The 27,904-nt window shown below is 43.0% G+C and overlaps 1 long non-coding RNA gene across 1 annotated transcript in view; it reads left to right on the top strand.

The window, feature by feature from the left end:
* The first annotated feature begins 14,750 nt into the window (after positions 1–14,750).
* LOC139552745 (uncharacterized) overlaps positions 14,751–27,904 on the top strand; it is a 75,239-nt gene continuing 62,085 nt past the window's right edge. Inside the window, exons 1-2 of the long non-coding RNA XR_011670467.1 lie at positions 14,751–15,266; positions 17,523–17,592. This is a non-coding gene — a long non-coding RNA (uncharacterized lncRNA). The remainder of the gene's footprint in view (positions 15,267–17,522; positions 17,593–27,904) is intronic.

Below are 27,904 nucleotides of genomic sequence, written 5' to 3' on the forward strand. Positions count from 1 at the left end.
TTTGCTTCTCTTGTTAGGATTTGAATTCAGAAAGTGAAACCAGTTTAATGCAGGTCTTTTGTTTTAACCTTTATTTAACTAGGCAAGTCAGTTAAGAACAAATTCTTATTTTCAATGACGGCCTCGGGAAACAGTGGGTTAACTGCCTCGTTCAGAACAACAGATTTTTACCTTGTCAGCTTGGGGATTCGATCTTGCAACCTTTACAGTCACTAGTCCAACGCTCTAACCCCTAGGCTACCTGCCGCTCCAGTCTTAACTGTACTGCTGGCATATAGACTTCTGGTATTGGCCATGTTGGCTACTGTGTGACAAAAAACTGATCAAGTCCCCTGGTGTGGCCACAAGAGGGAGAGTTGCAATTACCACTGAGAGAATTCAATTACCTTTGTGTTAATACACGGGACTCACACTCTTTATGCGAGAGGGGTCAGCGGATGCTCTTCAGAAGATTAAAGCAGTCACTCCTCCCATCCCACCCCATCCCACCCCACTCCACCACTTCTCGTTTTCACCCCATATTCTACTCTTTACTGACATGGAACTGTTGGTTTGAGAGGTGCTGCTAGTGGTTTCCGTTTTCCTTACCACACATGCCTTTAGCTCTCTTCCCTTACACTTCTTTGGGGTCAAGAGGTCAGTCTCACCAAGTGATGAAGTGTAGGCTAAGTGGTCAAACTGAAATTGACCTCGCATTGAAATGCATTAAGCAATTTGCTCCAATAGTTCAGCTATATTTCCTGATGTTAGAGTTTGAATCATACTCAGGGTATTCCAAATGAACCAAAACAAAACTGCACGACATTGACAAACAGAATTGTCTTTGTGCACAAATTTACTTACATCCCTATTAGTGAGAATTGCTCCTTTTCCAAGATAATCCATCCACCTGACAGGTGTGGCATATCAAGAAGCTGATTAAACAGCATGGTCATTACACAGCTGCACCTTGTGCTGAGGACAATAAAAGACCACTCTTAATTGTACAGTTTTGGCACACAACAAAACGCCACAGATGTCTCAAGTTTTGAGGGAGTGTGCAATTGGAATGTTGACTGCAGGAATGTTCACCAGAGTTGTTGCCAGAGAGTTTAATGTTAATTTGTCTACCACAAGCCGCCTCCAATGTCATTTTAGAGAATTTAGCAGTACGTCCAACCGGCCTCACAACCGCAGTGTAACCACACCACCCCAGGACCTCCACATCCAGCTTCTTCACCTGCGGGATCGTCTGAGACCAGCCAAGCGGACAGCTGATTAAACTGAGGAGTATTTCTGTCTGTAATAAAGCCCCTTTGTGGGGAAAAACTCATTCTGATTGGCTGGGCCTGGCTCCCAAGTGGGTGGGCCTTTGGCTGCGCCTTTGCCCAGTCAAGTGAAATTCATAGATTAGGGCCTGATGAATTTATTTCAATTGACTGAATTCTTTATATGAACTGTAACTCAGTAAAATCATTGAAATTGTTGCATGTTGCATTTATATTTTTGTTCAGTATAGATCAGAAGCTGAGCATTTACCAGAGCAATTCACAGATATGTAAACAGTCTAAAGGTACACTACATGGCCAAAAGTATATGGACACCTGCATGTCAAACATCTCATTCCAAAATCTTGGGCATTAATATGGAGTTTGTCCCCCCTTTGCTGCTATAACAGCCTCCACTCTTCTGGGAATGTTTTCAACTAGATGTTGGAACATTGCTGCAGGACTTGCTTCCATTCAGATACAAGAGCATTAGTGAGGTCGTGCACTACTCGCAGTCGTGTTTCAATTCATACCAAAGGTGTTTGATGAGGTTGAGGTCAGGGCTCTGTGCAGGCCGGTCAAGTTCTTCCACACCAATCTCAACAAACCATTTCTGTATGGACGCTTTGTGCACAGGGGCATTGCCATGCTGAAACAGGAAAGTGCCTTCCCCAAACAATTGACACAAATTTGGAAGCACATAATCATCTAGAATGGCATTGTATGCTGTAGCGGTAAGATTTCCCTTCACTGGAACTAAGGGGCCTAGCCCGAACCATGAAAAACAGCCCCAGACCATTATTCCTCCTCCACCAAACTTTACAGTTGACACTATGCATTGGGGCAGGTAGTGTTCTCCTGGCATCTGACAAACCCAGATTTGTCTGTCGGACTGCCAGATGATGAAGCGTGATTCATCACTTCAGAGAACGTCTTTCCACTGCTCCAGAGTGCAATGGCGGCAAGCTTTACACCACTCCAGCCGACGCTTGGCATTGCACATGGTTATCTTAGGCTTCTGTGCGGCTGCTCGGCCATGGAAACCCATTTCATGAAGCTCCCGGCGAATAGTTATTGTGCTGCATTGCTTCCAGAGGCAGTTTGGAACAGTAAGTGTTGCAACCGAAGACAGATTATTTTTATGCGCTATGTGCTTCAGCACTCGGCGGTCCAGTTCTGTGAGCTTGTTTCGCCTACCACTTGGCTGCTGAGCTGTTGTTGCTCCTAGATGTTTTCACTTCACAATAACAGCACTTACAGTGAACCAGGACAGCTCTAACAGGGCAGACATCTGACAAACTGAGTTGGGATCCTAAGACAGTGCCATGTTGAAAACTACTGAGCTCTTCAGTAAGGCCATTCTACTGCCAATGTTTGTCTATGGAAATTTAATGGCATTTTGCTCAATTTTACACACCTGTCAGCAACGGGTGTGGCTGAAATAGCCGAATACGCTAATTTGAAGGAGTGTCCACATACTTTTGTATATAGTGTATATTACCAGCATTCAAATGTACATCTCTGTTTACACTTGAACCGGCTCTGTTGAAAAGCAGACCTCTGAGTAGAGCTGTAACCATTTTTTATAAAATAGAGGGCTGAGGTGATGGTCAAAACATGAAACCCTGCACATTTACTTCCCCATGTCCATAAACTGTCTTTGGCATCAGCCGAGTCAGGTCAGGTCAATATGTTTGTGTGTCAAGACTAAATGACTATCTGGAAATAGTGAGTTTTCTCATTTCTCAAGATTAGAATTCGATTAGAAAACTTTATTGTCCATTAAATTACACAGCATGGAAACTTTTTTTAAGCAATGTCTCTTACTTGACAATGAACAGGACCTTGTAGTTTCCAGGTTGTGTGTGTTTTAATTGTAGTCTGCCTCCTCGGCCACAGTTGTCACCTTGACTCTAATTGGCTGGAGTACAGGGAGCGGAGGACCGGCGAGCCCAGTGTGGAACAAGACAGTCAGAGATGGTGCCAAGGGTGAGCTGTGCAAGGAGCGGAGGAACAGAGACTTGCATCACTACAGCAAATCCTCCGCAGCCACCAGAGCAGTTGCATACCACACCGCTCCCACATCCAGGGGGTGCTCTGACTTGCTATGATCCTCTCATCACTCCCTCTCTAACTCTGTCTGTGGATTTGTTTGATAGTATAGTAGAACAGTAATCATGTACGATTGATCATTTTGTTATTGGGGTTATTTGAACTTGCATAGTTATTTGGAACTGGTCTAGTTAGCCAAAACAGTGCTATGCTTTATTATTATTGTTATTAGTATTATTATTATTTATTTTATTTTATTATGAGTATGTATATATATATATATATATATATTTATTATTATCATTGTTATTATTATTATTTTATTTATTTTATTATTATTATATTTTTTTTTTAACAATCAGTGAAAGATACGATTGAGGTATTAATTTCAGCACAAATATTAGATGCTGTGCTCCATAAAACTCAGCCATTTAAATTGTGGATGCTGTCCTACTGCGCTTCTAATTTCTTGAAAGAACTTCTGTTGTGAGAGTCATGTGCTGCCATGTTTTTCTTCTGTAACACACATTATGGTTACGGCTTTTAGCCCTAGTTGGTGCGGCAGGTAGCCTGGTGGTTAGACTGTTGGACTAGTAACTGAAAGGTTGCAAGATTGAATCCCCGAGCTGACAAGATAAAAAAAAATATGTCGTTCTGCCCCTGAACAAGGCAGTTAACCCACTGTTCCTAGGCCGTCTTTGAAAATAACAATTTGTTCTTAACTGACTTGCCTAGTTAAATAAAGGTAAAATAAAATAAATAAAAATGGTGGCACCTGTAAGTTTCTCGGGGATGCATTTAAAATGGTTGCCGCTGTGGCCTGGCCTGGGTTTCTGAATGGGCCGAATATCCTCCCCCTCATCAACTTCCCCCCCACCGAATGAATGATTGATGCATTCTGGGGTGGTTCTGTCGGGTTTATGATGTTAGTGATGCTGGTGCCCCCCCTTCCAGAGGAATCACTGCAGGAAAAGGTGATGAAGATGATGAGGAAGGTCACCTGATCTATCACAATAGACTCGTATTAAAATATGTATAGAACAAAACTTTCTTTCTGTCTGATGTGTGTTCACTGGTGTCAATGTAGGTAGGGTATAGCTTGGGAGCATTGGAATATTTTAAGAAATATTTTTCACCTTTTGATATTTGGATGATTTTTTCCCCTCCATCCGTCTATTTGCAGTAAAACTAGAGAGAACTAGTATTATAGTAGTTTCCATGTAAGGGCTGTCTCTCTCCTCATCCTCGGACGAGGAGAGGAGAGAAGGATCATCAGACCAAAATGCAGCAGTAGGGAAATAGGCCATCTCTTTATTTCAATACGATGATGGCAACACGGAAAAACAAAACACCTTCAAAAATACAAAACAAGAAAACGAAGTAGACGAAACCTGAACATAAACTTACATAATTAAACGTAACACTTACGGACAGGAACAGACTACATCGAAACGACACGAACAACCGAACAGTCCCGTATGGTGCAAGACATAACACAGATACGGAAGACAATCACCCACAAACAAACAGTGAGAACACCCTACCTAAATATGACTCTTAATTAGAGGAGAACGCAAAACACCTGCCTCTAATTAAGAGCCATACCAGGCAACCACAACCAACAGAAACAGATAACATAGACTGCCCACCCAAAACACATGCCCTGACCTAAACACATACAAAAACAACATAAAACAGGTCAGGACCGTTACAGAACCCCCCCCTCAAGGTGCGAACGCCGGGCGCACCAGCACAAAGTCCAGGGGAGGGTCTGGGTGGGCAGTTGACCACGGTGGTGGCTCCGGCTCTGGACGCTGTCCCCACACCACCATAGTCACTCCCCGCTTCTCTCTTCCCCTCCCAATGACCACCCTAAAACTAACATCCCCTAAATGAACGGCCAGCACCGGGAGAAGGGGCAGCACCGGGAGAAGGGGCAGCACCGGGACAAGGGGCAGCACCGGGACAAGGGGCAGCACCGGGACAAGGGGCAGCACCGGGACAAGGGGCAGCACCGGGACAAGGGGCAGCACCGGGACAAGGGGCAGCACCGGGACAAGGGGCAGCACCGGGACAAGGGGCAGCACCGGGACAAGGGGCAGCACCGGGACAAGGGGCAGCACCGGGACAAGGGGCAGCACCGGGACAAGGGGCAGCACCGGGACAAGGGGCAGCACCGGGACAAGGGGCAGCACCGGGACAAGGGGCAGCACCGGGACAAGGGGCAGCACCGGGATAAGGGGCAGCACCGGGATAAGGGGCAGCACCGGGATAAGGGGCAGCACCGGGACAAGGAGCAGGTCCCGGCTGAGGGACTCTGGCAGATCCCGGCTGAGGGACTCTGGCAGATCCCGGCTGAGGGACTCTGGCAGATCCCGGCTGAGGGACTTTGGCAGGTCCCGGCTGAGGGACTCTGGCAGGTCCCGGCTGAGGGACTCTGGCAGGTCCCGGCTGAGGGACTCTGGCAGGTCCCGGCTGAGGGACTCTGGCAGGTCCCGGCTGAGGGACTCTGGCAGGTCCCGGCTGAGGGACTCTGGCAGGTCCCGGCTGAGGGACTCTGGCAGGTCCCGGCTGAGGGACTCTGGCAGGTCCCGGCTGGACGGCTCTGGCAGGTCCCGGCTGGACGGCTCTGGCAGGTCCCGGCTGGACGGCTCTGGCAGGTCCCGGCTGGACGGCTCTGGCAGGTCCCGGCTGGACGGCTCTGGCAGGTCCCGGCTGGACGGCTCTGGCAGGTCCCGGCTGGACGGCTCTGGCAGGTCCCGGCTGGACGGCTCTGGCAGGTCATGGCAGGACGGCTCTGGCAGGTCATGGCAGGACGGCTCTGGCAGGTCATGGCAGGACGGCTCTGGCAGGTCATGGCAGGACGGCTCTGGCTGGTCATGGCAGGACGGCTCTGGCTGGTCATGGCAGGACGGCTCTGGCTGGTCATGGCAGGACGGCTCTGGCTGGTCATGGCAGGACGGCTCTGGCTGGTCATGGCAGGACGGCTCTGGCTGGTCATGGCAGGACGGCTCTGGCTGGTCATGGCAGGACGGCTCTGTAGGGAGGAGAAGGAGAGACAGCCTGGTGCGTGGTCTAGGCACTGGCTGCGCTGGAGAGGAGGAAACAGCTGGAGAGAGAACCCGGAGAGACAGCCTGGTACGGGGGGGCTGCCACCGGAGGACTGGTACATGGAGGTGGCACCGGGTATACCGGACCGTGAAGGAGGACACGTGCTCTTGAGCACCGAGCCTGCCCAACCTTACCAGGTTGAATGGTGCCCGTAGCCCTGCCAGTGCGGCGAGGTGGAATAGCCCGCACTGGGCTATACTGGCAAACCGGGGACACCATTCGTAAGGCTGGTGCCATGTATGCCGGCCCGAGGAGACGCACTGGTGGCCAGATGCGTTGGGCCGGCTTCATGACATCCGGCTCGATGCCCAACTTAGCCCTCCCAGTGCGGCAAGGTGGAATAGCCCGCACTGGGCTAAGCACGCGTACTGGGGACACCGTGCGCTTTACCGCATAACACGGTGTCTTACCAGTACGACGCCTTCTACCTCCACGGTAAGCACGGGGAGTTGGCTCGGGTATCCTACCCGGCTTTGCCACACTCCTCGTGTGCCCCCCCCCAAGAAATTTTTGGGTCTGACTCACGGGCTCCCAACCGCGTCGACGCGCTGCCTCCTCATACCAGCGCCTCTCAGCCTTCGCTGCTTCCAACTCCTCCTTGGGACGGCGATATTCCCCTGGCTGAGCCCAAGGTCCTCTACCATCCAGGATCTCCTCCCAAGTCCAGGAGTCCTTGTTGCTCTGTTGAGCATTCCCTTGCCGCTTGGTCTTAGCGTGGTGGGTGATTCTGTAAGGGCTGTCTCTCTCCTCATCCTCGGACGAGGAGAGGAGAGAAGGATCATCAGACCAAAATGCAGCAGTAGGGAAATAGGCCATCTCTTTATTTCAATACGATGATGGCAACACGGAAAAACAAAACACCTTCAAAAATACAAAACAAGAAAACGAAGTAGACGAAACCTGAACATAAACTTACATAATTAAACGTAACACTTACGGACAGGAACAGACTACATCGAAACGACACGAACAACCGAACAGTCCCGTATGGTGCAAGACATAACACAGATACAGAAGACAATCACCCACAAACAAACAGTGAGAACACCCTACCTAAATATGACTCTTAATTAGAGGAGAACGCAAAACACCTGCCTCTAATTAAGAGCCATACCAGGCAACCACAACCAACATAGAAACAGATAACATAGACTGCCCACCCAAAACACATGCCCTGACCTAAACACATACAAAAACAACATAAAACAGGTCAGGACCGTTACATTCCAAGTAATAGGAGTCTTTATTTCTTGTTCAACCTGGTGGGTTAACTGGGCCATGTCAATGCTTTTCTATCTCTCTCTCTCTAATGACCAGAGAGTGGCGCCGGAGAACAGCTGAACTTCCTGGAAGATGAGAAAACGTCATTTACAGGGACTAAAGGAACACATTTTAACCTACAATGTTGTTATTTACATATTTTCTTAACCTCGGTCGAGCTGCTCGGAGGTGATAGACAAACTACTGGTGATGTGTCTTCTATGTGTCTTGTGATGTGTCTTCTACAGTGTGTGCATGCTGGACTGGTTCCATCACCATGGCCACACCTGTATTGTGTTTGAGCTTCTGGGTCTCAGCACCTTTGACTTCCTGAAGGAAATGGGCTTCATGACCTTCATCTGGGCCAGATCAGACACGTGGCCTACCAGATCTTCAGAGCTGTGTTCTGGGAGTTAAACTCTGGTGCAAAAGTCTGTTTCCTGTAGGCCGGATTGGCTCACGATGCCGCGTTGTGTTGATTGTACTGTATGTTGTAGTGACTACTGCTGCCTTTCTGGTCAGGTCGCCCTTGTAAAAGAGACTCCCTGTCTCAATGGGACTTTCCTGGTTAAATAAAGGTTAAATAAATAAAATATACAGCTTGATGTGTTAGAAAAAGCAGCATGGAAATGTGAAGTTGTATTCTTGTTTATTTAGTTGAACATTGAACATCAAGTGTCTTGGAATTTGAATAGCCTAATAGTAATTATCATAATTGTAACACCATTGTAACTTGCAATATGTGCACTATACCATTGGATGATAGCTAGTTGTTTTCTTTTATGTAAATTGGAATGTAGGAACAAAGTAAGTATGTTAACACCTACACTCATTTTTGTTTTATTGTTCTCAGTGGAAATAAACTGACCAACACTGACGTGAAGCCGGAGAACATTCTCTGTGTCAGTTCCCGCTATGACATGGAGCACAATGCCAAAATGGTTAATCATCTGGCCGCTGCAAGTTTTGAGAAGACACACATACTGTGTGCTGCACACAGTCTGCTGCTGCTGAACAATAGCTTTCCTGGGCTAGAAACTAACAGGGAGACGATTAGGTATATTATCATCCTCTATTCAGGTATTTTAAAACAGTTCTGTTTTTCCGATCACGAGTATCATCCAATCTGACTATGAACTGTCAATATTCAAATATGATAATGAATACGACTGTAGAAAGATCAGAACACCCCTACTCAGTCGATATGGCTAGATCACGGATGGGCAACTGGTGGCCCGGCCCACGGTCCAACCTTTTGCAGGCCCGGGGGGGAGGGGGGGGGGGGTCACTGAGTGAGGGTCTTAATTTAATAGAATACAGAAGGCGCAATTTCAAAATGTGTTTGTGCATCAGCAGTCACTTAATTAGACCATGTCAGCAATTTTTTTTTAGACTGGTAAGTTAGTCTAGCGGCCAGCTATCTAAACTTGTAGTAAGCATTGTCGAATTACCAACTCGGGTGGGGCCCATTGATCATCATGTTATATTAAAAACTGCAAACATTTGCCTCCCCCCCATGGCAAAACGTGTAGAACTGCAGTAAATGAACATTAAAACGTAAATGTTTTGCCGTCATGAGGTGGGCCGCTAAAAGTTTTTGCAGACCCATAAGCCACTGCGGCCTCTCATGATGAGTTCTGTTTTTTTTTGTGGCCCCCAACCCAATCAAAGTTGCCCATCGGTCTTCTCACGGAAATGTCTGTAGCGTCCGAACGGTTTGGCCTACAAACTATTATGGCCACTCTATGGAAAGGAGAGACGCTCACAAACATGATGATGTTCTTCATTTTGCTCTCGTCTGAAGGTAACCCATACAAACGAATGGAAGTATGGAGGTAATTTTGTGCCCAACAAAATATGGGTTTAAATGTGGAAATCAAAAAAATATATTTCCTGAGCTTTCTTAATTGTCCTACAAATAAGACAGACACTTCCAAACCTTATTCCTTATGATGGATTTTTTTGCTGTCTTTTTTGTTTGTTGTTGTACCATTAATGAATGTGTTATTCATTGTGTTTCTATGGGCAATAGTAATAAAGGCCAAATGCAATATTTTATTAAATCATTTTATTATTTTTTGGGGGGGAATACCTCAAGGGGTCCTAAAATTCAAAATCAAATAGCTAAAGGATCCATGGTATGATCATCTTAACAATTCCATATGTTAACTTAGCACCCCGTTCATGCTGCTCCAACCTGGTAGCTCCCAGGACCAAAACAGCGGAGAAGTTTAGCAATAAAATTACACATATGGAATCATGTTGTATCCAAAAAAGTGTTAAACAAATTATATTGTAGATTCTTCAAAATAGCCACCCTTTGCCATAATGACAGCTTTGCACACTCTTGACATTCTCTCAACTAGCTTCACCTGGAATACTTTTCTAACAGTCTTGAAGGAGTTCCCACATATCCTGAGCACTTGTTGGCTACTTTTCTTTCACTTTGCGGTCCAACTCATCCCAAACCATCTCAATTGGGTTGAGGTCGGGTGATTGTGGATGCCAGGTCATCTGATGCAGCAGTCCATTACTCTTCTTCCTGGTCAAACAGCCCTTACACAGTCTGGAGGTTTTGGGTCATTGTACTGTTGAAAAACAAATGATAATCACACTAAGCGCAAACCAGATGGGATTGCATATCGCTGCAGAATGCTGTGGGAGCCATGCTGGTTAAGTGTGCCTTGAATTTGAAATACATCACTGACAGTGTCACCAGCAAAGCACCCCCACACCATCACATCTCCTTCTCCATGCTTCACGGTGGGAACTACACATGCAGAGATCATCCGTTCACCTACTCTGCGTCTCACAAAGACACGGTGGTTGGAACCAAACATTTCAAATTTGGACTCATCAGACCAAAGGACAGATTTCCACCGGTCTAATGTCCATTGCTCATGTTTCTTGGCCAAAGCAAGTCTTCTTCTTATTGGAGTCCTTTAGTAGTGGTTTCTTTTCAGGGTTATCTTCTGTATACCACCTCTACCTTGTCACAACACAACTGATTGGCTCAAATGCATTTAAGAAGGAAAGAAATTCCATAAATTAACTTTTAACAAGGCACATCTGTTAATTGAAATACATTCCAGGTGACTACCTCATGAAGCTGGTTGAGAGAATGCCAAGAGTGTGCAAAGGTGTCATCAAGGCAAAGGGTGGCTACTTTGAAGAATCTAAATATAGAATATATTTTGATTTGTTTAACACTTTTTTGGTTACTACATGATTCCATATGTGTTATTTCATAGTGTTGATGTCTTCACTATTATTCTACAATGTAGAAAATAGTAAAAAATAAAGAAAAACCCTTAAATGAGTAAGTGTGTTCAAACTTTTGACTGGTACTGTATGTAAATAAGGTATTTCTGGTTTTTGTTTTTAATAAATTAGCAAAAATGTATAAAAACCAGTTTTTTCGCTTTGTCATTATGGGGCATTGTGTTGAGATTGTTGAGTGAAAAAATATTTGTATCAATTTTTGAACAAGGCTGTAACAAAAAAATGTGGAAAAAGTCCAGGGGTCTTCTAATGTGTACCACTATGTTTCTGTTGTCCCCGTAGCAATACATTCTAGTTCTAATGTGTACCACTATATTTATGTTGTCCCCGTAGCAATACATGTCCTCCAAGAACTCAGACCATGATTAGCTGTTGGATCTGATCCACAGTATGATGGAGTATGACGTGTCCAGGAGGCTCACCCTGGAGGAGACCATCTGGCACCCATTCTTCCATTCCATAAGGAAGGAGGGGAAAAAGTGACCCTGAAGATCACAGCACACACTAGCAGGGTTGGGGTCAATACCATTTCAATTCCAGTCAATTCAGAAAGTACCCCCAATTTCAAATGTTCTTCATTGAAAAAGCAGTGTACTTCCTAACCCTGCCCACCACTCTACATTTCTCTAATGCAAGGGAGATTCCTATAGACAGCATCAGTCTGCTGCCTCATATTATTACATCTGCCTAATTTACATACACATTGAGTTCACCTGCCCATTTCCTAAGCATTTATTTTACATTTTAGTCATTTAGCAGACACTCTTATCCAGAGGAACTTACAGTAGTGAGACCATACATGTTCATACTGGTCCCCTGTGGGAATCAAGCCAACAACCCCGGCATTGCAAGTGCCATGCTCTACCAACTGAGCTAAGTTGAAGACAACTTGACTCCGGTTGATCCTTGTTGATTTGTGAATACAATTATTTAGCATGTTTTGTCCCTTTTCGATGTGTTTCTTCACAACAAATTAACACTTTCTTTACTTCAGGTTAATGGATTAGCTTTCAGAATATTGTCAGCCACATTGACGTTAATGGGGAAAAAAATATTGCTCGTAAAAGTTTTTGTTATTGATTGATAGACATTATTTGTTGGTAGTTTAAAGTCAGTAGGATAAACAGTGATGGGAATGTGAGCTGTTGGTCTGCTTGTAGTAGTCCTAGTCATCCAGTTGATGGCAATACAACCCCCCTTGAATACATTGCCTTCAGAAAGTATTCACACCCCTTGACTTTTTCCTCATGTGTTGTGTTACAGCCTGAATTTAACATTTTACATTTACATTTAAGTCATTTAGCAGACGCTCTTATCCAGAGCGACTTACAACATGTATTACATTTAGATTTATCCATAATACAAAGTGTTACATTTGGGGCAAACCCAATAAAACACATTACTGAGTACCACTCTCCATATTTTCAAGCACAGTGGTATCTGTATACTTGTAATTGTTAAGGACCGTGGAGTTTTCAGGATAAAAAAGAAACAGAATGGAGTTAAACACATGCAAAATCCTAGAGGAAATCCTGGTTCAGTCTGCTTTCCACCAGACACCAGGAGATTAATTCACCTTGCAGCATGACAATAACCTAAAATACAAGGCCAAATCTACACTGGGTTTGCTTACTAAGAAGCCGGTGAACGTTCCTGAGTGGCCGAGTTACAGTTTTGACTTAAATCTACTTGAAATTAAATCTACTTGAAAATGGTTGTCAAGCAATGATTAGCAAACAACTTGCCAGAGCTTGAAGATTTTTTAAAAGAATAATGGACAAATGTTGCACAATCCAGCACAGGAGGCTGCCGGAACGTAACTGACGGAATGGTATTTGATACCATTTCACCTATTCCACTCCAGTCATTACCACAAGCCCATTCTCCCCAATTAAGGTCCAACCAACCTCCTGTGCTGGAAAGCTCTTAGAGCAGGGGTGTCAAACTCATTCCATGGAGGGCCTAGTGTCTGCGGGTTTTTGCTGTTTCCTTTCAATTAAGACCTAGATAGGCGAGGGGAGTTCTTTACAAATTAGTGACCTTAATTCATCATTGAGTTACAAAGGAGGAGAGAAAACCAGCAGACACTCGGCCCTCCATGGAATGAGTTTGACACGTGTCTTTGGCTGCGTTTAGACAGGCAGCCCAATTTCTGATATTTTTTTCAATCATTGGGGTTTTGACTAATCAGATCAGCTCTGAAAAAGTTCTGATGTAAAAAGATCTAATGTGATTGGTCAAAAGAACTGGGCTGCATGTGTAAACACAGATACTTACCCAGAAATTCTCACAGCTGTAATCGCTGCCAAAGGTGCTTCTACAATGTCTTGACTCAGGGGTGTGAATACTTATGTAAATGAGACATTTCTGTATTTCATTGTCATTAAATTTGAAAAAATGTCCAAAAACACGTTTTCACTTTGTCATTATGGGGTATTGTGTGTAGATGCATGAGAATAAAATCTATTTAATCCATTTTGAATTCAGGCTGTAACACAAACAAATGTATTGATGATATTGGATGTATTGGTGATAGATTGACAGCATGGTTGAGGCGGTATGGCTGAGGAGCCCACGGTGGATCAACGCATCCGTTTTTATTTTGACAAGGGATTAACCCAGCCAGAAATTGCATTATATCTGTCAGCTATAGATGGCTTCCAGTTTTGGCTCCAATACAATCCAATTTTAAAGACATGTAAAAGTGTGGTTGAACTACTATTTTAAATTGATTGAATGTGGAATGTTAACACTGAGGTTGCAGACTACCAATTAAAGTTTACCAAAGTTTACCAAACTACCAATAAAAGTTGATTGTAATCTCTTTAATAGTTTTAACAGGGATGTTGGCTTGTGAATAGCAGCAAAAACACAGTCACAAACAACAATTAACAAGTAGTACAGGAAAAGGAAACTAGTAAATCAGGTGAAATGTTGTGATTTCTAAATACTCCAACATTTCATAAAGGCTACAGACTATTTAGTGATTTTACCCACAAATGGTGGGCAAAATGTTGTAGGAGGACAGCTCCGCCATTCATCTCACTGACTAGACACACTGTATCATGTGCAGTTTATTTGGAATTTGTATTTCCTTATTTTGTCATAATTTGCCTTCTATTGCTGGAGTTTGGATAAGAAGGCCCCGGCCTGTACATTAGCACATGGCTACAGATGTGCACTAATCAAAAGTCTTAGATCTGTGTGGAGTCTTGCTGCCTTTGGTCCACTATGACACTGCTGTCAATGTATCACCAATACCTCCACTCTTATTTCTAGAGTTTATCTCGTGATCTCGACAAAAACACCTTTTGTTATGTTGTGATCATGAGATAAATAAATCATGATCTCCACATAAGGAGGGAATAATTGTTTTATTTATATGTCCCCTCTGGCTTTCTGTAGATGTTGAAATAGGATATGTATATTTTGTTTTAACAACCTTTGAATAAATAACATTGAGTGCTACGTCCCCTTTCAAGGTTATGAAGTGATACGAATTTCATATTTCAATTATTTTCTCAAAGTACACAATACTGAAATGTATTGTGTATTATGTCAAATGTTTATGTCTAAAATCAATTCATGTTTTCACTAGACTATTGTTTTTTCTTTATGGCACATTCATTGGGTAAGAATAAGAGTTTAATTACTCTGGTTTTCAATCCATGTATTCACCAGAGAGATGTATTCTTAGGCAGACTCCTTTTATTGAGTGGACTTCAGGAAGTGATAAAGAACGATTTAAAGGGTATTTGGCATCATGTCTGTGACTGGTCCAAATCGCGTGAGCGCAACGGTAGTCTACACAAGTCCTCCTGCAGCTGTTGTTGCACGCTGTTGCGTCCCTTCATGTATCCACAGTTGCGCAGAGATTAAACATTAGTTCTTGTGATGGCTCCGCTACAGTAACAAACTGGGATTACAACAATCGAAATATTTCTAATAGGAAATTTGACATAGAGGAAAATAGCCTATAATTCATTAACGGATTTTTTTGCAGTTTGCACAAATAATTTTACTGCAGATTCCAGGATGGGATCCCCCGCAAAATCTGACGAAAAGACCATGGAATCAATCAACAACAACAGCCACAAATCCAATTTTTCACATTGTTTAGGCGGGCTGCCAACCGTATTTTGCGTCATGTTGTCGGTGTGTTCTATGGCGTTTTGTTTTTTGGTAAACTTCAGGACATCTCACCTGGAGTACAGAGTGCAGACTTTGGAGATGGAGAGAATGTCCCTGATCCCTTCCGATGAGAATGGAACAGTACCTGGTCTTCAGGATATCATTGAAAAACTAGTGCACGAGGTGAGGTTGACGTTAAAGTGTAATAGGATTTAATGAACCTCTTTCAGACAGTGATGCAAGATCAGATGCAATATTTTTGAAAGGATTATCTCTCACGTTAGAATGACCCTACGTTAAGGTTGCCTATTTCATCACAACATTGTAGCCAATCACCATAATCATGTAGGAACATGGCCTAATTAATCTAGTTTAACTACTCATTTGACACCTCAATTCAGACTGATTCGGTAAATTGGAGTCCAATTTGACATCCGTTAAAAAAACGATTGTCGTGTACTACCACTAAAGAACAATTAGCATGCACGATGGGTGGTTACACTTACAGTGGGATTGACACCCTTGATAAAGATGAGCAAAACAGATTGTATAAAAAAAATTATACAAATATCCTGAGCTGTATTGTATGCTCCAAAAAAATTGTAAATTATATTTTTTACAAAAGCTGCAGAACATCGGCACATCCAGGTACTTTCCGCAGGTGCGGGAGTTGTAGGCAAACGCATAGAAAACCGCACACTGCTGCGCATGCTCCCAGGTGTCAACGTTATTAATAACAACGTTTTGACCCTTAGGTCATGGATGCCTGATGAACTAACACCTAGGGGTGGAAAGGTTGTTACAAATAAAATCACCTGGGAGCATGAGCAGCAATGTGCTGCGTTTTCCTTTCTGTTTTTCATATAATATTTCTACTAATACAATTGCTCAGTGAAATAGATTTTGTTTAACAAGTAATATATATTTTTCTCAGAAAGGTAGGGGTCAAAATGATTGACACCCCTGTTTTCAATACCTTTCAATACCTCACCTTAGGAGGATAATGGTACTGACTCACAGGGCACAGACTTCAGTTCAACATGTACTTTTGATTTCCATTTGGTTGAGTCCTCAACTAATGTGAATTCAACGTGAAATCAACCAAATATTTCATCATGTTATTGGATTTAGGTAAACAGTTGTGTGAAAAAATACTAAACGTCCTTACATTTATGACTTTTCAAATCCAATTAGTTTTCCACTTTGATTCAACGTCATCATATTGGTTTTGGGGGGGTTGAAATGAAGTGGAAACAACATTGAAGTGGGGGGCCTTTTTCTAAAATGTTTTATGAGTTGGAGAACACATTGGGAGGGATCTTAGACCATTCCTCCATACAGAATCCCTCCAGATTCTTTTCATACCCTTCATCTGTTGTAGAACTCCATTTTCATGTCATCTGTCTGAAGCACCAGTTCCAATCCAAGTGCTAATGCTGTTTAGCAAACTCCAGTTATTTACATTAATCTCTAGGGGCTTCCAAGTGGCGAAGCACTCTAAGGCACTGCATCTCAGTGCTAGAAGTGTCACTACAGACCCTGGTTCAATTCCAGGTTGTATCACAACTGGCTGTGATTGGGAGTCGCGTAGGGTGTTTACTTTTTTGAGATGAAATTAAAATAGAGCTCTTTGGCCACGTACACCAGTGGTGGGTTTGACGTCAAAATGAGAATGCATGAGCAGAACAGAACCCTATACTTACTGTAAGATATGTTGGTAGATCTATGATGTTATGGGGCTATTTTGCTTCCACTGGTCCTGGGGCCTTTGTTAAGGTCAACGGCATCATGAACTTTACCCATTACCTGTACATTTTAGCCCAAAATCCGGTTGTCTCTGCATGGAGATTGAAACTTGGCCGCAGGTGGATCTTCCAGCAAGACAATAACCCCAAGCACACATCAAAATCTACAAAGAAATGGTTGATTGGACACAAAATCATCATTTTGTAATGGCCATCTCAGTCTCTGAACTTGAAACCTATTGAAAACCTGTGGTTTGAAATGAAGAGTGAAGAACATAAGTACAGATGAAGGATATCAAGGATCTGGAAGGATTCTGTATGGAGGAATGGTCTACGATTCCTCCCAATGGGTTCTCCAACTCATAAAACATTTTAGGAAAAAGCTCAGTGCCTTTATCCTCACAAGGTTGAAAGGTATTGAAAACAGCAGTGTCAATAATTTAGACACCTACGTTTAAATTTATAAAAAACCATACTACTTGTTGAACAAAATCTCTTTCTCTGAACAATTCTATTAGTATAAAATAATATATTTTAAATTTTCTTTGTTGCATACAATATAGCTTAGTATTTTAATTATTTATTTTAAACAGTCATTTTTGCTCATCTTTATCAAGGGTGTCAATAATTTCAGGCCCTACTGTACATCTAACATCTCACATTATTCACTGTGGCTCTTGTTGTCCCCTTTCAGAGACTGACCAAAGCACTGCCCAAACTTCGCACTGCCAGGGATGTCATTCAAGAGTGCTCCTGTCCTCCAGGTATGTCCCCTGCCCTATGAAAGGCTTCTATGCCCAGGTTTATGGAAGGAATTGAGAATATTCAATATCCAGGGCCCTATGTTCCCATGGTCCTATGTTCCCTCAGCCCTATGGTACCTCAGCCCTATGTTCTCTCAGCCCTATGTTCCCTCAGTCCCATGTTCCCTCAGCCCTATGTTCTCTCAGCCCTATGTTCCCTCAGTCCCATGTTCCCTCAGCCCTATGTTCCCTCAGTTCCATGTTCCCTCAGCCCTATGTTCCCTTAGTCCGATGTTCCCTCAGCCCTATGTTCCCTCAGTTCCATGTTCTCTCAGCCCTATGTTCCCTCAGTCCCATGTTCCCTCAGCCCTATGTTCTCTCAGTTTCATTTTCCCTCAGCCCTATGTTCCCTTAGTCCGATGTTCCCTCAGCCCTATGTTCCCTCAGTCCCATGTTCCCTCAGCCCTATGTTCCCTCAGTCCCATGTTCCCTCAGCCCTATGTTCCCTCAGTCCCATGTTCCCTCAGCCTTATGTTCCCTCAGTACCCACTGAACCTTCCTCTAACACCGCCTGGTATAGAGGTTCTGGATGGCAGGGAGTTCAGCCCCAGTGATGTACAGGGCCGTATGCACTACGGTGACATTCTTAAAAAACTGCCTACATACAGCCTATAAGAAGATTTATAGAAAATCTCAAGGACAGACAGACAGTAACAAATGTGTACGCTGTTGCATGTACTGCCGGTGTGAACGTTTATTTGTTTATGCAATGTAACTGAATTTCGAGAATTATGTAACTGAATTTCGAGAATTAAAATTCAAAAAGTTGGTCCAACTGTCTGTCTCTGGTTCTCACTACAGCACTCTTGCTGCAGCCCTATTTGTTCAGTCTCATCTCAATGTTTTGGTCTCCCTGGTAACGTACTGTATGCCATCATTCTCTCTAACAGTCCTGCCCCATTACCTACTGTATATTTGGTGAATCCTATATTTGGAGAAGCAGTGCAGTCTTGCGATCAGTGCTCACTACTCATCATGTGTTGAGAATAGTAGAACAGTGACATTATAGGCCAACTGACACTGTGGTCAAGGCCACAAGTTGAATAATTTCATAGATTTTATACAGCAAGAAGCCCTCACATGTGGAAGTTATAAAAAGGAAAATGTGGTTTTCAGATCCACAGAGACTGTTTGACAGCCTGGATTTATTGAGCAAGCTCGGCCATAGAACATTAAGATTTATAACCGTCTGTTGAATGACAGCAGAGAAGACAGGGTATTCTTAACCTTGTATGAATAAGTACACACTTTTGTCTCATCTTTCATTTATTTTCCCGAAATGTCGTGTTTCGCTTGAAACGAGAATGACGGGTATCCTACAGAATAATTGGAAGTACAGTACGTGTCTCACCATTGCTTTGAAGCATAATGTCTGTCTCTATGTGATTTCACAGCATCATAGCTCACCTTTAATTTGTGGGGCCGCAGGTAGCCTAGTGGTTAGAGTGTTGAACAAGTAACCAAAAGGTTGTTAGATCAAATCCCTGAGCTGACAAGATAAAAATCAGTCATTCTGCCCCTGAACAAGGCAGTTAACCCACTGTTCCTAGACCATAATTGGAAATAAGTATTTTTTCCTAACTAATTTGGCTAGTTAAATAAAGGTAAAAAAAAAAAAAATAATAATAATTCCTCCATTGTCCACTGCAACATGGGGAAAGTTTAGTTCATTGGCATTGCCAACATTCAGAGATGGAATGGTTTCATTTCAGTGGGACCTGCCTGAAGGTAGATGACCTAAGTTCAACCCCCTCATCGGGAACTGAAAGGATAATGCTTGTGCAACCACATGACCATTGGTTTGAAGAGCATTGGCCTCCCAATTAAGAGGTTAGACCCAAATGGAAGACTGAATTCTGGACTGAGAGGCCGGAGGTCTTAGGACTCACAAAAGGATCTATTTGGCCATAGCTAGGTTGGCCTCAGGAAAACACTTTAAAGGGTAGACAAAGGACGGAGATGGCGAGGGAACATGAACTAATGACGCTAATAAAGCATGTTAATGGCCTCCTGTCTATGCTAGCTGCACACTCAAATGTCAATTGGTTCGATTTTCATTGACAGGCGGTGCTTGTGCGTTGGTTCTTTGCATCTCAAGGAATTAGCACTTTGTTGTGAAGGAAGGAAGGCTCCATTGTTGGTATAACAGACAGGCTTTGTAACCCTCCATCCTGAGAGAGGGACACTGGTTACCTTGCGTCCGTTCAGATTAAAGTTTGTTCTGGTTTATGATAACCTTTGGTTAAAGCTCAACACACCGGTGGGATTGTCAAACGCTTGCCTGCCGACAGTACTTAGCACCTCTGAACAGAGTGTCGGCAGTCAATCTCTTTTGTGTTCACACAGCAAAGACCTTGGAAGTCATCAGCCACTCAGCCTTGTTAAAACACTCCAAACCAGAAGGTGGCAGTAGCTTTATTTAGCAATGCATAGCCGTGCATATTGCTTATGGTCTAGATCCTACACTATCTGTGCTAATGTTTCTATTTTGTAGAAAGCCCTTGTTGATACTATCCAGGTGGCCACAGCTAGATAATTACCTAGCAAGATGACGAAGAAACTATTTAATTCCCTCTCTATAATCCCATACTGCCAGTGCCAGCCCATAGCCAAATATTTAGCTAGCTAGCTAACGCTAGCATATTTACTAGCTAGCACAACATAGCTAGCTAGCTAAGGACACTGCACTCGGCAGCTAACACAGGCAGCTGTTTCATGGAAACTAGCTAATCCATTGTGATTTAATTATAATGTCAATGCTAGCTCCCCCACGTGGGGGTTCGGGCTCAAAGTTAAGTTGTTGGCCACTGACGAACATTGCAATTCTACAAGTAGAATTGGTATGTTCGTTACTACCCGGTCGACACACAGCAGGTACCGCTTTTATTCTAGCAAGAAAAGGAACGGCCTCCCACTGTGGTAAGTACCTACAGGCAGTCTATTGGCAGTGAGATTCTCGCTGTGTTTCATGCTTTACAGTATGTAAACCCGGTTCTCTGAAGGAGATGAGGGAGACATCTCACTATGGGACAAGCCCTTGTGTGGGTCCTTTGCTGAAGCCTTTTTCATCTATCAGCTGAACCTTCTCCTTTCTTTCAGTACCACAGAGCATATTTAACTCCGGTCCACCATGCAGGTGGTCCTTTACTCTTCATCACTGCATTTGTTCACCTATGGAACTGTGGGAAAAGCTAGTCTCTGTACAAATGTTGACATTGTGCATCTCTCAAAGAGACATTGGAATACTTCAATAGACAACTTTTTGAGGGGCTTGAAGTGGAGGCCTCACATTGAATGCTGTTTTCTTTGGTGCTGGTTTGTGACGGAGTAAACAGGCAAATGGCTCTGGAACAAGACTGTCTTACTCTTACTGATATACCTTTGGGTAGATTATGTAATTTATGCATAATAAGTGTGTGTATTATCTAGCTAGTGCCTAAAGGAATTTGGTTTGATGTACTCAAACCTCAGACCACTATGTCAAATGCCACTTGTGTACTGCTAGAACTAAACAAAAAACAGAGCCTTTTTCGTTGGATGGTTTATTGTCTATATAATGCTTCACATATCACCTAGGCAGTACATGTACAGTATACAATGTGTTTATTACTCTATCATAATCTTTATTTACAGAATACTCTATCGTAATCTTTATTTACAGAATACTCTATCGTAATCTTTATTTGCAGAATACTCTATCGTAATCTTTATTTACAGAATACTCTATCGTAATCTTTATTTACAGAATACTCTATCGTAACCTTTATTTACAGAATACTCTAACGTAACCTTTATTTACAGAATACTCTATCGTAATCTTTATTTAGAGAATACTCTATCATAATCTTTATTTACAGAATACTCTATCATAATCTTTATTTACAGAATACTCTATCATAATCTTTATTTACAGAATACTCTATCATAATCTTTATTTACAGAATACTCTATCGCAATATTTATTTACAGAATACTCTATCATAATCTTTATTTGCAGAATACTCTATCATAATCTTTATTTACGAATACTCTATCGTAATCTTTATTTACAGAATACTCTATCATAATCTTTATTTACAGAATACTCTATCGTAACCTTTATTTACAGAATGGAAGCCAACTCAGAGAAGTCTGATGCTGTAGCATGGGACTGTTTCACTGCTAAGCCTGTGGTCATAATAGACATTAAGAACTTGAGTGTGTACTGAAAAAAACTTTTAATATTGTAGGTCCATGTAATCTTTTATAAACCTATTGTTTTTCATAACTAGAGCTTGATATTACATTCTGAAGATGGAGAAGAGAGAAGGGGAGCGATGCTGAGAGAGGGGACGAGAGAGAGAGATGGCAGGAGGGAGAAGTGTTTAGCGTAACTGTTCTGTGACCTGTGCATCAAGGCTTCAAGGGATGTAAAACCAGTTACCGGCACACGTCCGCTGAGCGGGTCAGAGAGCAGCGCTCAGAACAGGCGAATCAGCCCGGATAACTTGCCTCTTAACAATGTAATACCCATTTTATAGGACTTCCCTGGGAGAGGCCTGTAAGCTGTAAAACTTCCTCCAGAAGCTGCTGTGACTGTGTATATGTGTCGGACTCTTTGTATATGTTTGTGCGATGCACGGTTTGTATGTGTTGTAGTATCCCTCCTCCACACTACAGGGGTTTGTTACTTCTCCTCGACCCCTCATGCTTTTAACCAAAACGTGATAAATACAACCTCAAAGAAAACTCCCTAAATTGGAATGAAAACATAGATAACTAGAGAGGGGAGCGATTTTTTTTTTTTTAAACAGCTTAGTTACTTGACAAGGTAATCCTTACAAAAAAAGATAATGGGCCACATGATTTCTTAGGGGGCTCAAAAATGCAATCTACATGTTGGCTATCAGTGTGGACAAATATGCCTGCGTGCCTACAAACGTCCATGTTTTAAAAAGGAAATGGAGGCTTGAGTCAGGGGGTTTATTGAAATAACCAGTCTGTACATATTTGTCTCAAAATATGGGTAAAAGAAGCAATAAAAGCATGGTCCTGTAACGTCCCTTATTGAAAGCATCTGTCCAATGGGCTGTTACGGCATTTTGGCTTCCAGCCCCGCAGTAAAATCTATCCCTCTTTTCTCCTCAACATTTCACAATTTCATTGAATAAAATGTGGGGGCTTTTATTCTCTGAGATGGAAGGGGTATGGGAACAATTATGGCATGGTAAGTTTAATTATCCAGAATCCTAGGTGATTGTTTGAATTGTTAATCGTGTGGCAGATTGAGAGAAATACCCCCCTCTCACTGGGTGTCTCTAGGGGTGATAAATCCTCAAATCAGGATATGCCCGCTCATTCGTTTTATGTGGATGTTTTTTACCCCTCCACTAAGCTGCTCTGTCCCTTCAGAGTTTTGCAAGGGAAGCATTATCATTCACTACAACATAGCTTTTATGGTGGTACTGAAATAGACACAGTCCTTGTCACTTAAATCCATGTTTTATTTTTATGTGTGGTACACGCTTTGCATAGCTTTCATTGCTCTTTGCTTTCTAAACATTTCATTCTGTCCTACATATATTTTGTCTCCCAAAAATATTGGCTTCGGATTGGATTTGGCAGGACTGTTGCTATCATAATTTGTTAAACAACCGTTAAAGTGCTTGTTAAGCATGTGCTGTGGCCTCACAAAGGTCTGGGGGAAACGTGCTGTGGCCTCACAAAGGTCTGGGGGAAACGTGTCCTGTGGCCTCAGAAAGGTCTGGAGAAACATGTCTTCACGGTTCACAGGCTGGTCCTACACTACAGGTATTCCTGCCATACACATCAGTTCTACACACCAGTCATCATCAGCAAAGTTGTTTACACGACATTGACTGCTTTGTAGTCTGATAAAGTTAGATGTGTCATTTTATGTTTGTGGTTTGTGTGTGTTTGTATGTGTTTTTCAGAGAGAGAGTGTGTGTGTGTGTGTCAGAGAGAGCGAGAGAGATTGTGTGTGTGTGTGTGTATGTATGGAAGTGTGTGTGTGTGTGTATGTATGGAAGTGTGTGTGTGTTCATGCGTGCAACTGAGTCTCTTTGTCCCTGTCTATATCTGTTTGTCCCTGTCTATATCTGTTTGTCCCTGTCTATATCTGTTTGTCCCTGTCTATATCTGTTTGTCCCTGTCTATATCTGTTTGTCCCTGTCTATATCGGTTTGTCCCTGTCTATATCTGTTTGTCCCTGTCTATATCTGTTTGTCCCTGTCTATATCTGTTTGTCCCTGTCTATATCTGTTTGCCCCTGTCAATATCGGTTTGTTTGTTCCTGTCTATATCTGTTTGTCCCTGTCAATATCGGTTTGTTCCTGTCTATATCTGTTTGTCCCTGTCTATATCGGTTTGTCCCTGTCTATATCGGTTTGTCCCTGTCTATATCTGTTTGTCCCTGTCAATATCGGTTTGTTCCTGTCTATATCTGTTTGTCCCTGTCTATATCGGTTTGTCCCTGTCTATATCTGTTTGTCCCTGTCAATATCTGTTTGTCCCTGTCAATATCTGTTTGTCCCTGTGTAACGGATGTGAAATGGCTAGCTAGTTAGCGGGTACGCGCTAGTAGCGTTTCAATCAGTTACGTCACTTGCTCTGAGACTTAAGTAGGGTTTCCCCTTGCTCTGCAAGGGCCGTGGCCTTTGTGGAGCGATGGATAACGACGCTTCGTGGGCGACTGTTGTTGATGTGTGCAGAGGGTCCCTGGTTCGCGCCCGAGGTCGGGGCGAGGGGACGGTTTAAAGTTATACTGTTACATTGATGCTGTTGACCCGGATCACTGGTTGCTGCGGAAAAGGAGGAGGTTGAAAGGGGGGTGAGTGTAACGGATGTGAAATGGCTAGCTAGTTAGCGGGTACGCGCTAGTAGCGTTTCAATCAGTTACGTCACTTGCTCTGAGACTTAAGTAGGGTTTCCCCTTGCTCTGCAAGGGCCGCGGCTTTTGTGGAGCGATGGGTAACGACCGTGCTTCGTGGGCAACCGTTGTTGATGTGTGCAGAGGGTCCCTGGTTCGCGCCCGTGTCGGGGCGAGGGGACGACGTAAAGTTATACTGTTACACCTGTCAATATCGGTTTGTTCCTGTCTATATCGGTTTGTCCCTGTCTATATCTGTTTGTCCCTGTCTATATCGGTTTGTCCCTGTCTATATCTGTTTGTCCCTGTCTATATCGGTTTGTCCCTGTCTATATCGGTTTGTCCCTGTCTATATCGGTTTGTCCCTGTCTATCTGTTTGTCCCTGTCTATATTTGTTTGTCCCTGCCTATGCAGGCCAGATTGATATCTTTAAGTCTTTTCCCTTTTAAAAATCATCTTGACTTGTTCTCATCCATCAACACAGGTACTGTAGACCTCCCTCCCAGCAACAAGTTGTTCAAACAGATTTGAAAAGTAATTTAGGGTGACAGCCCTCTACTCTCTGATGCGTGGCTTTAAATGAGTGGGGATGTCACTCAACAGTGTCCAAAAGAAACAGTTCACTATCAGAGCTCTCCTTTTCCGTTGTGTTGCATCACCTACCACTCTTAAGATACTGTATTTACCCCTGGCACGGTCTCAGGTATTCCCACACCCTCCTCCTTGGCCAGGGAGTCTAAGTTTCAAAGAAGGATCCCTGGATCTCCAAGTGGCTCCCCCAGAAGAAATCTGAAAGAGGGTGTGATTGCAGATGTCACCCGGCATGCTGTCAGCTTGTGTGAGCCTGCTGCTGTGTGTAAGAGCCTGATCGGTTTCAGCGCCGCCAGCTTTAATCTTAAATGCAAATCTCTCAAATACCTCCAGTCAGCCAGAGAATTCAGATTTTTTAGTTTTCCTCCATCTGTGTGGCAGCATGCCATGTTTCTTCACAGTTTAACATCAAGCTCTGCGTGACCCCTGATGTTACCACTGACATGTTTCTGTAGCCGGGCTGGAGACCTGTAGACTGTGGACTGCTGTTTCCTGCCTGGGGACTTGACTGCCTTTATTATTGTGTTGTTGTTGTTGTTGTTGTATAAAGTGGAAGTATAAAGGTTTGTGTTTGGCTGCCCAGAGCCCTGTCTCTTAGCCTGAACTATTCGTACGCACACAGACAGTTTATTTAGCTCCTCTCTCTGTTTACGTTTTTCACCTGTTTCATAGTGTTCCATTGCCAAATCTCACCATGTTGATATCATTTAGTTTATCGCAAAATTAAACACAATTTAAAAGGTTAAGGTTATTCAGAGTGTGTACAGTGCCTTGCAAAATTATTCATGCCCCTTGGCGTTTTTCCTATTTTGTTGCATTACAACCTGTAATTTAAATGGATTTTTATTTGGATTTCATGTAATGGACATACACAAAAAATTATAAAAAATTTAAAACGGAAAAGTGTTGCGTGCATATGTATTCACCCCCTTTGCTATGAAGCCTCTAAATACGATCTGGTGAATCCAATTAGCTTCAGAAGTCACATCGTTAGTTAAATAAAGTCCACCTGTGTGCAATCTAAGTGTCACATGATCTGTCACATGATCTCAGTATATATACACCTGTTCTGAAAGGCCCCAGAGTCTGCAACACCACTAAGCAAGGGGCACCACCAAGCAAGCAGCACTATGAAGACCAAGGAGCTCTCCAAACAGGTCAGGGACAAAGTTGTGGAGAAGTACAGATCAGTGTTGGGTTATAAAGAATATCAGAAACTTTAAACATCCCACGGAGCACCATTAAATCCATTATTAAAAAATGGAAAGAATATGGCACCACAACAAACCTGACAAGAGAGGGCCGCCCACCAAAACTCATGGACCAGGTAAGAAGGGCATTAATCAGAGAGGCAACAAAGAGACCAAAGATAACCCTGAAGGAGCTGCAAAGCTCCACAGCGGAGATTGGAGTATCTGTCCATAGGACCACTTTAAGCCGTACACTCCACAGAGCTGGGCTTTACGGAAGAGGGACCAGAAAAATAAGCACACATGTTTGGTGTTCGTTTAAAGGCATGTGGGAGACTCCCCAAACATATGGAAGAAGGTACTCTGGTCAGATGAGTCTAAAATTTTGCTTTTTGGCCATCAAGGAAAATGCTGTCTGGCGCAAACCCAACACCTCTCATCACCCTGAGAATACCATCCCCACAGTGAAGCATGGTGGTGGCAGCATCATGCTGTGGGGATGTTTTTCATTGGCAGGGACTGGGAAACTGGTTAGAATTGAAGGAATGATGGATGGCGCTAAATACAGGGAAATTCTTGAGGGAAACTTGATTCAGTCTTCCAGAGATTTGAGACTGGGACGGAGGTTCACCTTCTAGCAGGACAGTGACCGTAAGCATACTGCTAAAGCAACACTCTAGGGGTTTAAGGGGAACCATTTAATTGTCTTGGAATGGCCTAGTCAAAGCCTAGACCTCAATCCATTTGAGAATCTATGGTATGACTTAAAGATTGCTGTACATCAGCGGAACCCTTCCAACTTGAAGGAGCTGGAGCAGTTTTGCCTTGAAGAATGGGCAAAAATCCCAGTGGCTAGATGTGCCAAGCTTATAGAGACATACCCCAAGAGACTTGCAGCTGTAATTGCTGCAAAAGGTGGCTCTACAAAGTATTGACTTTGGGGGGGTGAATAGTTATGCACGCTCAAGTTTTCATTTTTTTTGTCTTTCTTGTTTGTTTCACAATAAAACATATTTTGCATCTTCAAAGTGGTAGGCACGTTGTGTAAATCTAATGATACGAACACCCCAAAAATCTATTTTAATTCCAGGTTGTAAGGCAACAAAATAGTAAAAATGCCAAGGGGGTGAATACTTTCGCATGACACTGTACAGTAACCATAGCAACCGTATTTGGATTTAATAAAAAAATATCTAAATTCTCTTTTGCATGACAAGTATCCTTTAGATGGGCATTGGGCATTTATTTTACTATATTATAACTAGCAAATTGTTCCAGATCATTATTATCAGTCAGTCCTATGTTTGTGAGGCAATGCTGTGATCTACAATACCTGCCAATGGAAGTCTTTGTGCAGAATAATGGCTCCTGATAGTGGATGTACAGTACATTCGGAAAGTATTCAGACCCCTTCACTTTTTCCACATTTTGTTACGTTACATCCTTATTCTAAAATGGATTAAATATTTTTTCCCTCATCAATCTACACACAATACCCCATAATGACAAAGCGAAAAAAGAAATACCTTATTTACAATGGTATTCAGACTGTTTGCTGAGCTCAGGTGTATCCTGTTTCCATTGATCATCCTTGAGATGTTTCTACAACTTGACCTGTGGTAA

The sequence above is a fragment of the Salvelinus alpinus genome, chromosome 24 (genome assembly GCF_045679555.1).
Source record: "Salvelinus alpinus chromosome 24, SLU_Salpinus.1, whole genome shotgun sequence".
In the NCBI taxonomy this organism is placed as follows: Eukaryota; Metazoa; Chordata; class Actinopteri; order Salmoniformes; family Salmonidae; genus Salvelinus; species Salvelinus alpinus.